The 12,776-nt window shown below is 43.0% G+C and overlaps 1 pseudogene; it reads left to right on the top strand.

Moving 5' to 3' along the window:
• Window positions 1-495: 495 nt before the first annotated feature.
• Window positions 496-614, top strand: LOC117214978 (annotated as a pseudogene).
• The last annotated feature ends 12,162 nt before the right edge of the window (window positions 615-12,776 follow it).

Here is a 12,776-nt window from a genome sequence, read left to right as displayed (position 1 = left end):
AACGTTGGGTCATGTGCAAAGGTCAAGTCAGGTAGTATGGAATGACGTGGATTTGGATATGGCCGTTGTCACGACAGCCGTGTCGTCCGTGAATGTTGGTATTTTGCTGTTGGTAGTTATACGCAATCCAGTGAAACTAAATAGTTTCAAAATTGAAGTAGGCGAGAAAATTAGAGTATTATGATGGTGCAGGTCGAAAGGGCCTGATTTCCTATACAAAAATAAGTCGAGGATGAAGTGACAATTTTTGACACAAGACTTGGTTTTCCAGAAAATCAATTATGAAGTTCGGTCCACTTGACTCCGCTACTTTTTAAGTATACGCGTATCTACATGACGGAACTTCACAATTCATTGTTTGGGAAACGAAGCCAGGAAAAATTTTATAAATCTGTATGCACGTCTAAAAATACCATTTATCCTCATACATACACGTATGTTTTCTTAAATATTGTGTCTATTCGATAACATGAAATAACAAAACTGATCACTAAAGCTAACGCTCACACCGCGTTGAAAGTACTCGGTCTCGTCTGATCACGAAAGTCAAGCAGCGCTGGGCACGGTTAATACTTAAACGGGTGACCGCTTTGGAACTCCGTGTGGTGTTGGCTCTTCTTACTTTTCTTAACACTTAGCCATCCGAACCATCGGATCTCTCCTCTGTGGAGAACATCGATGAGTGACCGAACGCGGGGAGATCTCCCTTTTTGATTTTAGCGACGCATTTTCTTTGTTGTTGTTGTAATTATCAGTTATTGTTTACCTGGAATTGTTTCCAATTAATTGCGACTCTTTTTCCGCTTTTATAAAGTGCAACATGTAATAAAATACACCAATTTAGTGTTCTTAAAATTAATTAAAAAGTTACACTATCAGTTATGACTAAGTAAAGTTATAGTCGAACAATACCACACTGTAAAAAAATATTAAAATGCATTATGAATTTTCAACTTCACTTTCAAGTCGTTTCATTTATCTTTAGTCATCTTTAATGTTTTTAATTTTACCTATATCTCCTTATACTTTTAATTTGATGTTTTGTATAAACAATATGTGAAATCGTTAAACAAAATCATTACCGCAAAATATAATTGACCACTTAAATAATTTTTAGACTTCTTTGTTTTTCAAGTATTAGCGAATATAAGTCCTCCTTACTTGGAAAAATGCACGGTGGACAGCGTATAGGTTAGCCTGTGCGAGCGCGGTTGGCTAAGTGTTAATAAGCTGTATAGTCGTATACATCGAGAAAATATCTTTTTAGCATCAAACGATTATCACCATACGTTGTATCATTCTCGCATACACGTTTACTTATACAGGGTGGTTGGTAACTGGTGGTACAAGCGGAAAGGGGGTGATTCTACGCGAAAAAAGAAGTCGAAAATATAGGATAAAAATGTTTCGTTTGAGGCTTTGTTTTCAAGAAAATCGACTTTGAATTTTCGCTCGGTACGTGCGTACTTTAGCACATCTTGTTATAACGGATCTCACTGTAGATCGTTGTCTCGATGGAAAAATTAAAGAAAAAAAAAATTAAAAAAAAATTGTATTCTATATTTTCGACTTATTTTTTCGCGTAGAATCACCCCCTTTCCGCTTGTACCACCCATTACCAACCACCCTGTATATTGCTTTGTTTATATTTTCCGATAATGTTATATGTATTCAATATTCGAAATTGGAGAACGTACAAGTATTATACATACGTATGTCGTTTGAAAGAATGCAAAGATACATGTGCCGAAAATTGTGACACAAACCAAAGGACGATGATTCCCTGTGCGTGGCGAAAATGAAGTCGAAAATGTAAAATGACATTTTCCGCTTTGTTTTCGCGAAAATCAATTATGAAATTGCCCCTACTTAACTTCGCACTCCATTTTCTTGAAAACGATGCCGGACAAGATTTTACATATCTTTCTTATCCTCCTACATAATTGTACGTTGTAAATATTTTTTATTGAATAATATTAAATAACAAAATTGATTGCTTCAACTAACGCTCATTCCGAGCTGAATGCATTCTTTCTCGTCAGAGTGCTGTGAACCCCCAGCAGGTCCTATCTCACTGGCAAAAAATACCAGGCGTAAGATTTGTTAGTGAGTTTGCCAATTTATGCAGTGATATTCAATAACGAAAAGTGATAAATAATGCTCACTAGAAAAACAATCAAGAAAATAAGAGAAGGAAAGAAGATAGATAGAATGAAAGAAGCAACCAAAAGAATAATATAGCATAAGTGGGTCAAGAACTTTCTTGGCAACACAAGCTTTGGCACCCAAAGGACGCGGAAACTCAACCATTCGCCAAACCTGACCAAGGGAAACAACAGGGCAGAGAGTAGCCAGGAAAGTGTAAGCAAAGAGGAAAGTACAACAGGAGACGCGGACCGCCGAAAAAACGAAACCATAAATTCAGCCGATAGCTCCCCATTATCAGCAATCAGCAACGCCCTCAAATAATAACAATAAAAGAATCCACAATAATAAGGAAAAAGAACGAAAACCTACGAAATAAAGCAAGTAGGCATACGGCCTCTCAGGAGAGGAAATCACAAGTCTGAGAGAGAATAATAAATGGACCGAGAAATGTATCATAACCAACGACACCCTCAACGTCCCTGGCGCAGTCCAGCGAAATGGACAACGCAGTGGGCCCATCTCCAGCGACAACGCTGCCGAGAAGCCAGACACAACCCGGACAGGCCACTAGCCTCTGCAAGGAAGAACGCAGACACCACTGTCCCTACAAATAGAGACAACCCGCTCCCAATAAACATCATCCTCCAAGACACGAAGGGCACGGTAAAACTGGTTGAAGAGGCTCTAAACACAGTCACTCCACTTTAAACGAATACACGCAGATAAACACGTGCTATTCCTACGAAATATACCAGACTAACAAAATGAAAGACATCCTAATTGCAACTAAGACAGCGATTACGCATATATACTCAAATCAGGGAAGTACCACACGATCGTATTAAAGGGTCTAAACAATAGCTTCTCCGAGACAGAGATACTCGCAGAGTTGCAAGCACTACAGATGTCCGACGTCCAATTGATAAAGGTTTGGCGCTTCTCAACAAAAAGATCCATAGAGAACAATGTATTGCTCCCAATTTACATAATCCAAGAATTCCCACAAAGCAATATTAGTAACCTACTAAAAATGAACCGCATAAATTACTTTAGGGTAAAATGGGAAAAAGTCAGAAAAAATGACATAACGCAATGTCGCAAATGTAAACTGCATGGAGCCGCACGGACCAAACGAGTGCAAAATAAAAAAAGTGGACGCGGTAAATAAAGACGAAGTATACTGCGTGAACTGTAAAAACTACGGATATCCTGCGTTGTATAAAGGATGCCCAAAATTCGTTGAACTTTGCAAAAAAACTTTGCAAAAATATCAACAAATGCAAGGAATCAAAAACAAATGCGTTGCTCAAATAAGCCGCAAATTCATTCCGTAGTTAAAGTTCTCAGACATATTACGACAAGGAATAAGCCGAAATCAAGTCTCCGAAAACCAACCACATCTAACAAATTTATTACCGCGCGTAATGCAAAATCCAAATCCAATTAAAACCATACCCCAACTGGACATAATAAACTTATCGAGGTCTTCAAAAAAAGCATGTTCAAAGCCCTAAATGAACAACAAACACAATTAAACGAACTAAAACAATCATTAAAGCGCAGGAAGAATGGATTGACTCTTGCCCAAAAGGAGTCTCATACCTAGACATATGCTTTGGAGACACACAATTACAATTCCTTTATCAATTACAATTCCTTCAATTTACGGGCAACTAACCCGCTCAAAACTATAGACTACGATTGCGACCATAGCGCTCTCGTATTCCAGATAAGCAAAAATACATCTGACTTCCTAACCCTAGAAATACAGAGTGACGAACCCAGGTGTAAGTACAAAGAAATAAACTAAAAAAATTACAAAATCAGCTGGAAAGAACTGCGACCTAAATATCCACAACAATGTCAATCTAACAAAGAGGCAAATCGACTCACTTATAGACGAAATAGAATAACATATACAAACCCTTCTTCAAGAATCCGTACCAAACTTAAAAGAAAAAAATTCTTGCGAGTCCTATATCAATAATAAAATTAAAAAACTACAGCGAGACAAAAGCTACATTCTATCCAAATTAAACAATCTAAAATACAACTATTCTTACGACAAAAGAGTAAACTTAGAATTCCTAAAGTAGCTGCTATAATGTTAATAAAATCGCAACTGAAACAAGAATTCGCAAACTCTATAAATCAACACTGGGCAAACAAAATAAAAAATATCTCTAAAAAGGACTGATAGCATGCCCCACAGAGGAATCAAGTTTTTACATCCAAAGATCCAAACTCTGTCCCATCTCTCAAATTGCCTTCAGACGAGAACGATTCCATTCAGCGCGGCATGAGCGTTAGCCGAAATAAATGATATTCTTATTTGCTTTTAATGTACAAAAATAGAATATGTGAAAAAATATAAATGTGTGCAAAAATGAGTGATATATGGTATTAGTCGCGTAATACTAAATCATTTCTATTTTTCCATGTTTCGACTATAGATTATTAAAAATAAATTATTAAGGAAAGTAAAAAGGATTGGAAAAACAAAAAGGTCAACACCACGGGAAGTTCCCAAGCTGTCACCCATTTAAGTACTTTCTTCATCTTAACTTTCGTTATCGGACGAGAAGGAGTTTTTTTTTATAACGTTTGTTGACCAGTAGATGAGTATTACGTTTGTATGTTGTTAACAATAAACAATGGACTTCGGTTGTGGGGTGGCTTAGGCAAAAGTACCGATACGTGACTGGTTCTCGTTTTCTTGCGCGACGGAGAGAGTTTGATGATCCACAGACTGCCGTATGTTGGCGGTGAATTGTCCGATGCAATCAAGGTGTCGGAATTGTCGCGGCGAACATTTATCAGGATTTTGATTGAACGCATAAGTAAGGGGTTTATGGTCCGTGAAAATTATGAAATTTCTTCCTTCTATGGCGTGTCAAAATCGCTTGACCGCGGTGTACATGGCAAGTAGTTTGCGATCGTACGCGCTATACTTTCGCTGCGCGGAGTTTAAAGGTTGGTAAGGAAACTCAACGGCTGCCAAGCGTCGTTGACGCGTTGCTGCAGGGCCGCTCCTAATGCATAGTCGGATGCGTCTATCGCGAGGCTAATGGGCGCGCCAGGTATCGGATGCGCTAACATCGTGGCGTTAACGAGGACGCGTTTCGACTCGTAGAAGCGAGCTTCGAATTGCTCCGACCACTCGATGGGCGCGTTGCCCTTTTTCGCGCCTTTTAACAGGTCGTTGAGTGGCTTAAGTGTTTTTGCGGCCCCCGGTATGAAAGGTCGGTAGAAGTTAATCATACCGAGGTGCCTACGTAATGTTTTAACGGTCGCGAGAAGCGGTACTTCTACAATTGCGTCAACGCGTTCGGCTACCGGCTTTATCCCGTTGGCGTCTACGGTGTGTCCCAAGAATGTGATTTCGTTCACATCAAATTCACACTTTATGGGGTTGATGACTACGCCGTTGTCGTGTAAAATTAAGATAAAAATAAGGAACTTGTTAATTTTCGAAAAGGAGATAAAGTTCTTTTTATTTTTTACTCAATTTATACAATTTTTTCGGTTCGCGATGATACACTTTCGATACTTGGATTAGTTAAGAATTTTTTTTTAGACTGACTGGATGATTTTGAAGGGAGCATTTATATTCTTCCATTCGTTGGAGTGGGAGAAGGTTTTGTTTATACTTAGTATAAACTTCGGAGAACGGCTGGAGTGATCGAATGCCACTCAGGCGGCTGAGAACGGATGCTGACCGGACGGTCACACGCGATAAGGCGTTCGGAATTTCGGTTTGTTATATAGAGCTGCTCGAATTTCGTCTGTGACATTCCCCCCTTCTTAGATTGAACTTGATCCCTCAAGTTTTCTTCAGAAGACTTTTGTGGAATCGGACTTGACGTGGCTTGAAAATTACAGCTGATTCCTCCTCTTCATCTGAGTGGTATGTGTTGGTTGGAATATAGATGTTGGGTGTTGAGGCCAGGGTGAGTGGTACTGGTGGGGCTGTTGCATTGTGGCTGTTGATTACAGTTTCATTTCGGCAGCAAAATAAATTGATACATAATTTGTTCGGTATACATTTCCTGATGCATTTGAATACCCCTATTTTGTTTAATCCATATATACCTAGTATGCCTAATGCTATGTACCCTAATATCTGGAGCGTGGTTAGTCCCCAATACTGTATATTTTTAATTCTGTGTTCGAAATTAAGAGTTTCTATCTCGTCGCCTATTTTATCGATCGTTGTTTTATAGCCTTGTAAATTATCTATTATTTTCGGTACTCGCTCGAGTTTATCTAACAGATGAGTGAAACTATCGTTTGTTTTGAGCGCTAGGGTTTTTGTTTTGATTTCGTATATGACTTCATTTTTTGTTTCGCCTATACGCATGTGTTCGTCTTTGTACAATATATCGCAAGAAGTGTTGGCTCTTATGATGGAAGGCTTGTCAAGTTTTTGTAAGGTATGTTTCGTTTGGCAAATTGTGTCTATTTCTATCGGATTTGCTGGTATCGCAATGTAACAGTTGCTAGTTTTGAGCGGTATAAAGCTAATGTCTTCAATCTTAAGTACAGTTATTTGACAATGTTCAATGTGTGGTTTGAAATTTATTATTTCGCTGCGACAATCGGTTCTTGAATTTCTGTCATGGATTGGTAGTGTTTGTTTGCATATAGTGGTTCCGGCTCGATTCTTACTAAGTTTGTTGAAATACTCGATATCAGCGTTTATAAATGAAAGACCTGAAGTTAAATATATCTGATGTTCGACTACTGGAGCCAAAAATACTCCATTTCTTTTACTCGGGATAGGATATACTTGTAATATGTTCCATTCTGTTTTAGAGACTAAAGGTATGAGGTGGTATAGTGATAGGTGCGTAAGGAACTACTCTTGGTGTTTTTACGAATAACAGTTTATTAGAACTAATCAACAATCAGAGTTAACAATTAATGATCAACAATAACACTTAACGGACAACAGGTAACAACTAACAAATAACGATAGACACCGAGATGCCGTTCGACGCGTTGCTATCAAAAAGGACCGAGGAGCTACACTTTTAATGACGCAAGACAGACTGACTCTGCTTTTTGTTTTTCTTCGCGCAGATCCTTCCCTTCGTAGCCCATCGATATCCCCACTAGCGTGCATTCATTAGATGTGCCGCCTGTGCTGGCACGTGTATGCTCTTCCGAGAATTCGGCGGAAAGAGTGTGAAGATATCGATGGTACATTGGGCACGTCGGTGTTGCGCTTTGGCGGCGTCGCGCTTTGTATCCGGAGCCGTTGAAAAGTTCCGTGGCCCGTGCCGCCACAGTACCCCCTTACCAGTGATAACGCTATATAAATGAAAAATATATAAATGTTACAGGCAAGGGTGTACGTTCGCCGGCTCCTCACGCCTATCCGAGACCCGCCTGAAACCGATCAGGAAATCGAACTCTCCTGCCCGCGCGTGTGGTGTGATGAACTCTTGAGTCCCCTTCGCTTTGTTTGTTTCGGGCACCGGGCGGTATTGTTACATTGCGCTTTTCCGTGCTATGGTGTTCAATATTGTCGTTAAATAATATATAATGCGGGTTTCAATCGGTCTATGGACACTATTACGTTTTTATTGTTTATTTTAACAGTGAAGGTCTTTTTTCCTCGCTCTATAACCTGATACGGCCCGTCGTAGGGTGGTTGTAAGGGGTCTCCGATGGCGTCGCGACGCAGAAATACGTAAGGCGATGTTTCGAGGTCGCGGTACACGAAGGTTCTCTTTTCGCCGTGTCGCGTAATTGGATGAGGCCTGACTTTTCCTATTCGGTCTTTTAGGCGACTTGCGAATTCCGAATTGGCCTGTCGTTTAGTCGGTACGAAAAATTCTGCCGGCAATCGTATGCCGGTGCCATAAACCATTTCGGCTGCCGTCGCGTTTAGGTCCTCTTTAATAGCTGTTCGTATGCCTAATAGAACTATCGGCAAGATATCCACCCAGTTGCTCCTATCGTGGCATTTGATTGCTGCTTTTAGTTGTCGGTGGAGGCGCTCTACCATCCCGTTGGACGCGGGGTGATAGGCTGTCGTGCGCAAATGTCTGATGCCGAGCAACCGGCATAGTTCGTTAAATAGGTTCGACTCGAACTGGCGTCCTTGATCAGTCGTTATTCTTAAAGGCACGCCGAAACGAGATATCCACGTGGAAAGGAGAGCCGAAGCGACGGTTGCCGCCTCCATGTCGGCGATGGGAATGGCTTCGGGCCAACGCGAAAAACGGTCGATACACGTTAGACAATATCGGTAGCCTTTTGAATATGGCATCACGATAATGTCTATGTGTAAGTGTTCGAAACGGCCCGCTAATTCTCCGAATGTTCCGACGGGTGAGGATACGTGCCTGGTGACTTTACATTGTTGACACGGGATACATTGTCGTGTCCAATTTCGGGCGTCCTTGTTTATGGACGGCCAGACGAAACGCGTCGTCACCAGGTTTTGAGTGGCACGTATCCCTGGATGGGAAAGTCCATGGAGCGAATTAAATACGTCGCGCCGCAAGGATTTCGGTACGTACGGTCGTACGAAGTCACCCGATACGTCGCAATATATTTCTACGTCGTGATCGGGGAAACGTATTTTCTTTAACCGTAGCGCGGATGTACCGGAGTTGACGATGTTGCTTAGTTCTTTGTCGGCTTCTTGCGCGGCGGCGAGAGCTCGATGGTCCACAGACTTTCCTATCGCTTCGATGCGTGACAGAGCGTCGGCAACATTATTGTCTAACGCCTTGATATATCTTATGTCGGTCGTGAATTGTCCGATGTAATCTAGTTGCCGGAATTGTCGCGGCGAACACTTATCGGGATCTTGGTTGAACGCATATGTAAGGGGTTTATGATCGGTGTAAATTGTAAAATTTCTCCCTTCAATGGCGTGTCGAAATCGCTTTACCGCAGTGTACATAGCGAGTAATTCGCGGTCGTACGCGCTGTACTTTCGCTGCGCGGAGTTCAACGGTTTGGTAAGGAAACCTAACGGCTGCCAAGAGTCGTTGACGCGTTGCTGGAGGACCGCTCCTATTGCATAGTCGGATGCGTCTACCGCGAGGCTAACAGGTGCGCCACGTATCGGATACGCTAACATCGTGGCGTTAGCGAGGGCGCGTTTCGACTCGCGGAAGCTGGCTTCGGATTGCTCTATCCATTTGATGGGCGCGTTGCCCTTTTTTCCTCCTTTTAATAGGTCGTTTAGGGGTTGAAAAATTTTTGCGGCCCCCGGTATGAAACGTCGATAGAAATTAATCATACCGAGGTACCTGCGTAGTGCTTTAACGGTCCCGGGGAGCGGTACTTCTACAATAGCGTCAACGCGTTCGGCTAGCGGCTTTATCCCGTCGGCGTTTACGGTGTGTCCCAAGAATGTGATTTCGTTCACACCGAATTCGCACTTTACTGGGTTGATGACTACGCCATACTCGTTTAAGCGTTCAAACAAAATCCGAAGGTGTTCGCGATGTTGTTCTTCGGTTTCGGATGCGATTAAGAAATCGTCTATGTAAGCGAACACGAAGTCTAGACCACGGGTAATTTCGTCAACGAATCTTTGACACGTTTGCGCGGCGTTTCGAAGCCCAAACATCATGTTGGTTGCTTCGAAAAGTCCGAAAGGTGTCGTGATCGCGGTTTTCTTAACGTCTTCTGGCGCGATCGGGATTTGGTGGTAAGCGCGGACAAGGTCGATTTTTGAGTAGACACGCTTACCGTATAGATGTTGCGCGAAATCTTCGATATGTGGTGGGGAGTACCTGTCGGGTATGGTGCGAGCGTTCAACGCACGATAGTCGCCGCATGGTCGTAGACTTCCGTCCTTCTTTGGGACGACATGCAGGGGTGATGCCCATGGACTCTTCGATGGCCGCATCACTCCTTGCTCGATCATTGTTGCGAAATCCGCCTTGACTTGCTTGAGACGATCCGGTGCGAGACGTCGAGGTTTACTGTAGACGGGTGGCCCGGGTGTGGTTTCAATATGTTGTACCACACTGTGTCGGATTTTCTCTCGTCCGAAGGCCGGTGGACGAGTTAGATCCGGAAACTCCGCCAAAAGTCGATGGTAGACCGATTCGCCGATTACGGTTTTGATGGATATTTCTTCCGTCGTGGCAGCATATCCCCTTGTTGATAATTGGGTTGTCGTGTCGAGGAGTCGTTTGTTTCGCGGGTCCACGAGCAACCCATAATGGCTTAAAAAATCTACGCCTATGATAGGCGTTTGAACGTCAGCAATTACGAAGTTCCACTTGAAGGCTCGTCTAAGGGACAGGTTAAGGCCAATCGCAGTTGCGATGCGCGTCCCGTTGGCCGCGAATAGTTCGTACGCGTTTTTCTTGACGTGCCTATGGATTTTACTGCGGGGGTATACGCTGATGTCGGCGCCGGTGTCTACGAGGAAAGAAATCTTCGTTCCCTTGTCCGTAACGAAGATGCGGCGGGATCTCAGGCCGTCGTCGTCTGCCGCGTCTACGGACGGCTGGTCTCGTTTCCCGACTTCCACGTGCATGGGAAACGACAGCTCCTCGCGCGTTCTCCGAACTTTGCATGATAAAAGCACAGACCGTCTTGCCGTGGCCGATCTCGCGAGCGCGAACGTCGGTGGTATCGCGAACGCGCGCGTGATCGTGATCGTGGTCGACGATGATTAATCATGCTCAACGCGTTCATCTGTGCCTGCAACTGTGATACTTGCTCGCTCAACACGTTGATTGCGGCGGCCATTGGTTCGTATGCTCCAGCGTTTTGCGCTGGTGGGTCCATTACTGCCGTTACCCGGGCGGTGCGCTGAAAATCCTCCCTGAATTCTTCAGCGATCAGGTCCGCCTGCCGCAATAACCTTTCTGGGTCCGAATCGTCGACTGCCGCGAGGATACGCCTGATGCGGGCGGGTAATCGGTTCCTCCACAGCGTGAGGGTAAAATCATCGGGCGTGGAGGGGCTGGAGTGTTTTTTTAGGTGTTGATAAAACTGGGATGGTTTTCTATCTCCCATCTCCTCCCTTTCCACCAACTTCTTTATCCGGGTCGCGTCCGTATCGGATAATTTGCGAATGAGCGCATGTTTTAATTTTTCGTAGCGTCCGATGTCTGGAGGGTTCGTCATTAGGTCTTCGACGTCCTGGAGCTGTTGATCGTTGAGGCATTTTGCCAGCGTCACGTACTTAATGGTGTCTTCCGTAATTCGCGCTGCCTCGAATTGTCTCTCCTGAAGGGCAAACCATGCCGCCGTGTTCGTGGGCAGCAGTGGAGACATGCTGATCACCTGGCTGGCTATAGTTCCCTGTGTATTACCTTCCATCGTCGCGGTGCACTCAAAATCGGTGGTTAAAACGATAGCACTATCACGGTCACCTCTTTCACTAAATGTCACGTTAAATCACGTCGGTAGTCACCAATTTGAGGTGGTACGGTGATAGGAGCGTAAGGAACTACTCTTGGTGTTTTTACGAACAATAGTTTATTAGAACTAATCAACAATCAGAGTTAACAATGAACAATCAACAATTACACTTAACAGACAACAGGTAACAACTAACAAATAACGATAGACACCGAGAGGTCATTCGACGCGTTGCTATGCGAATAGTACCGAGGAGTTACACTTTTAATGGCGCAAGACAGACTGACTCTGCTTTTTGTTTCGGATCGCGCAGATTCTTCCCTTCGTAGCCCATCGATATCCCCACTAGCGTGCATTCATTAGATGTGCCGCCAGTGCTGGCACGTGTATGCTCTTCCGAGAATTCGGCGGAAAGAGTGTGAAGATATCGATGGTACATTGGGCACGTCGGTGTTGCGCTTTGGCGGCGTCGCGCTTTGTATCCGGAGCCGTTGAAAAGTTCCGTGGCCCGTGCCGCCACAGGTACTATGATTTTGAAAAATATTTTGTCATCTATTGTGAAGATTTTAAGATCACTGATGTCGAGTATGAATTGAAAATGTTCGGTTTTGGCAGAAATCGCGGTGTTGTACATCTGGCTACCTGTTGCCTTGGCGTAATTTTCTATGAATTCATTGGGGTCAAGTATTTGTGGACTAATTATTCCTTGTTTGCCTAATATCATGACGTTAAGTACTTCATCTAATTGGAAGTGTAAAGTTTGCATCGCGGTGTCGACTTTCATGATCATCTTAAGCATAGATCTATCGATATTTGCCTGCTGTTGTAATTTTAATATATCACTATGTGATCTCTCTAAGTGGTGTAGGTTTTCTGAGTTTACAATTTTTCTAATAAGTGCTGTTTGATTAGCTATTATGGTCTTGATTTTATTATTATCATCGAATAGTTTGTCCATATTTTCGTTTATGAGCGTAAGATCATCATCGTCGAGAGTCCCGAGCAGACTTTTCGATACGGAACCTATGATGTTAAGCAAACCTCGTGTACTCCGGGTATGTGTTAACGCTTTCAAGTGTTTTGCGAGTTGTTTTAGGTTATTGATGCGATTTTGTAATCCGCCTAACTCTTCGACGTATTGTTTGCTGATTGCACGTGAGTCTATTGTTAATTTATATGATTCTAATCCTACTATAACATTGGCAGTATCGCTGTACAAATATCCTTTTCCTGTGTTTTCTATGAATACAGAGTTTCCTTCTAATGGTGTAATATTTATT

Source organism: Bombus bifarius, unplaced genomic scaffold (assembly GCF_011952205.1).
Source record: "Bombus bifarius isolate JDL3187 unplaced genomic scaffold, Bbif_JDL3187 scf7180000009282_frag, whole genome shotgun sequence".
Classification (NCBI taxonomy): domain Eukaryota; kingdom Metazoa; phylum Arthropoda; class Insecta; order Hymenoptera; family Apidae; genus Bombus; species Bombus bifarius.
This window is presented reverse-complemented; position numbering and strand designations above follow the sequence as displayed.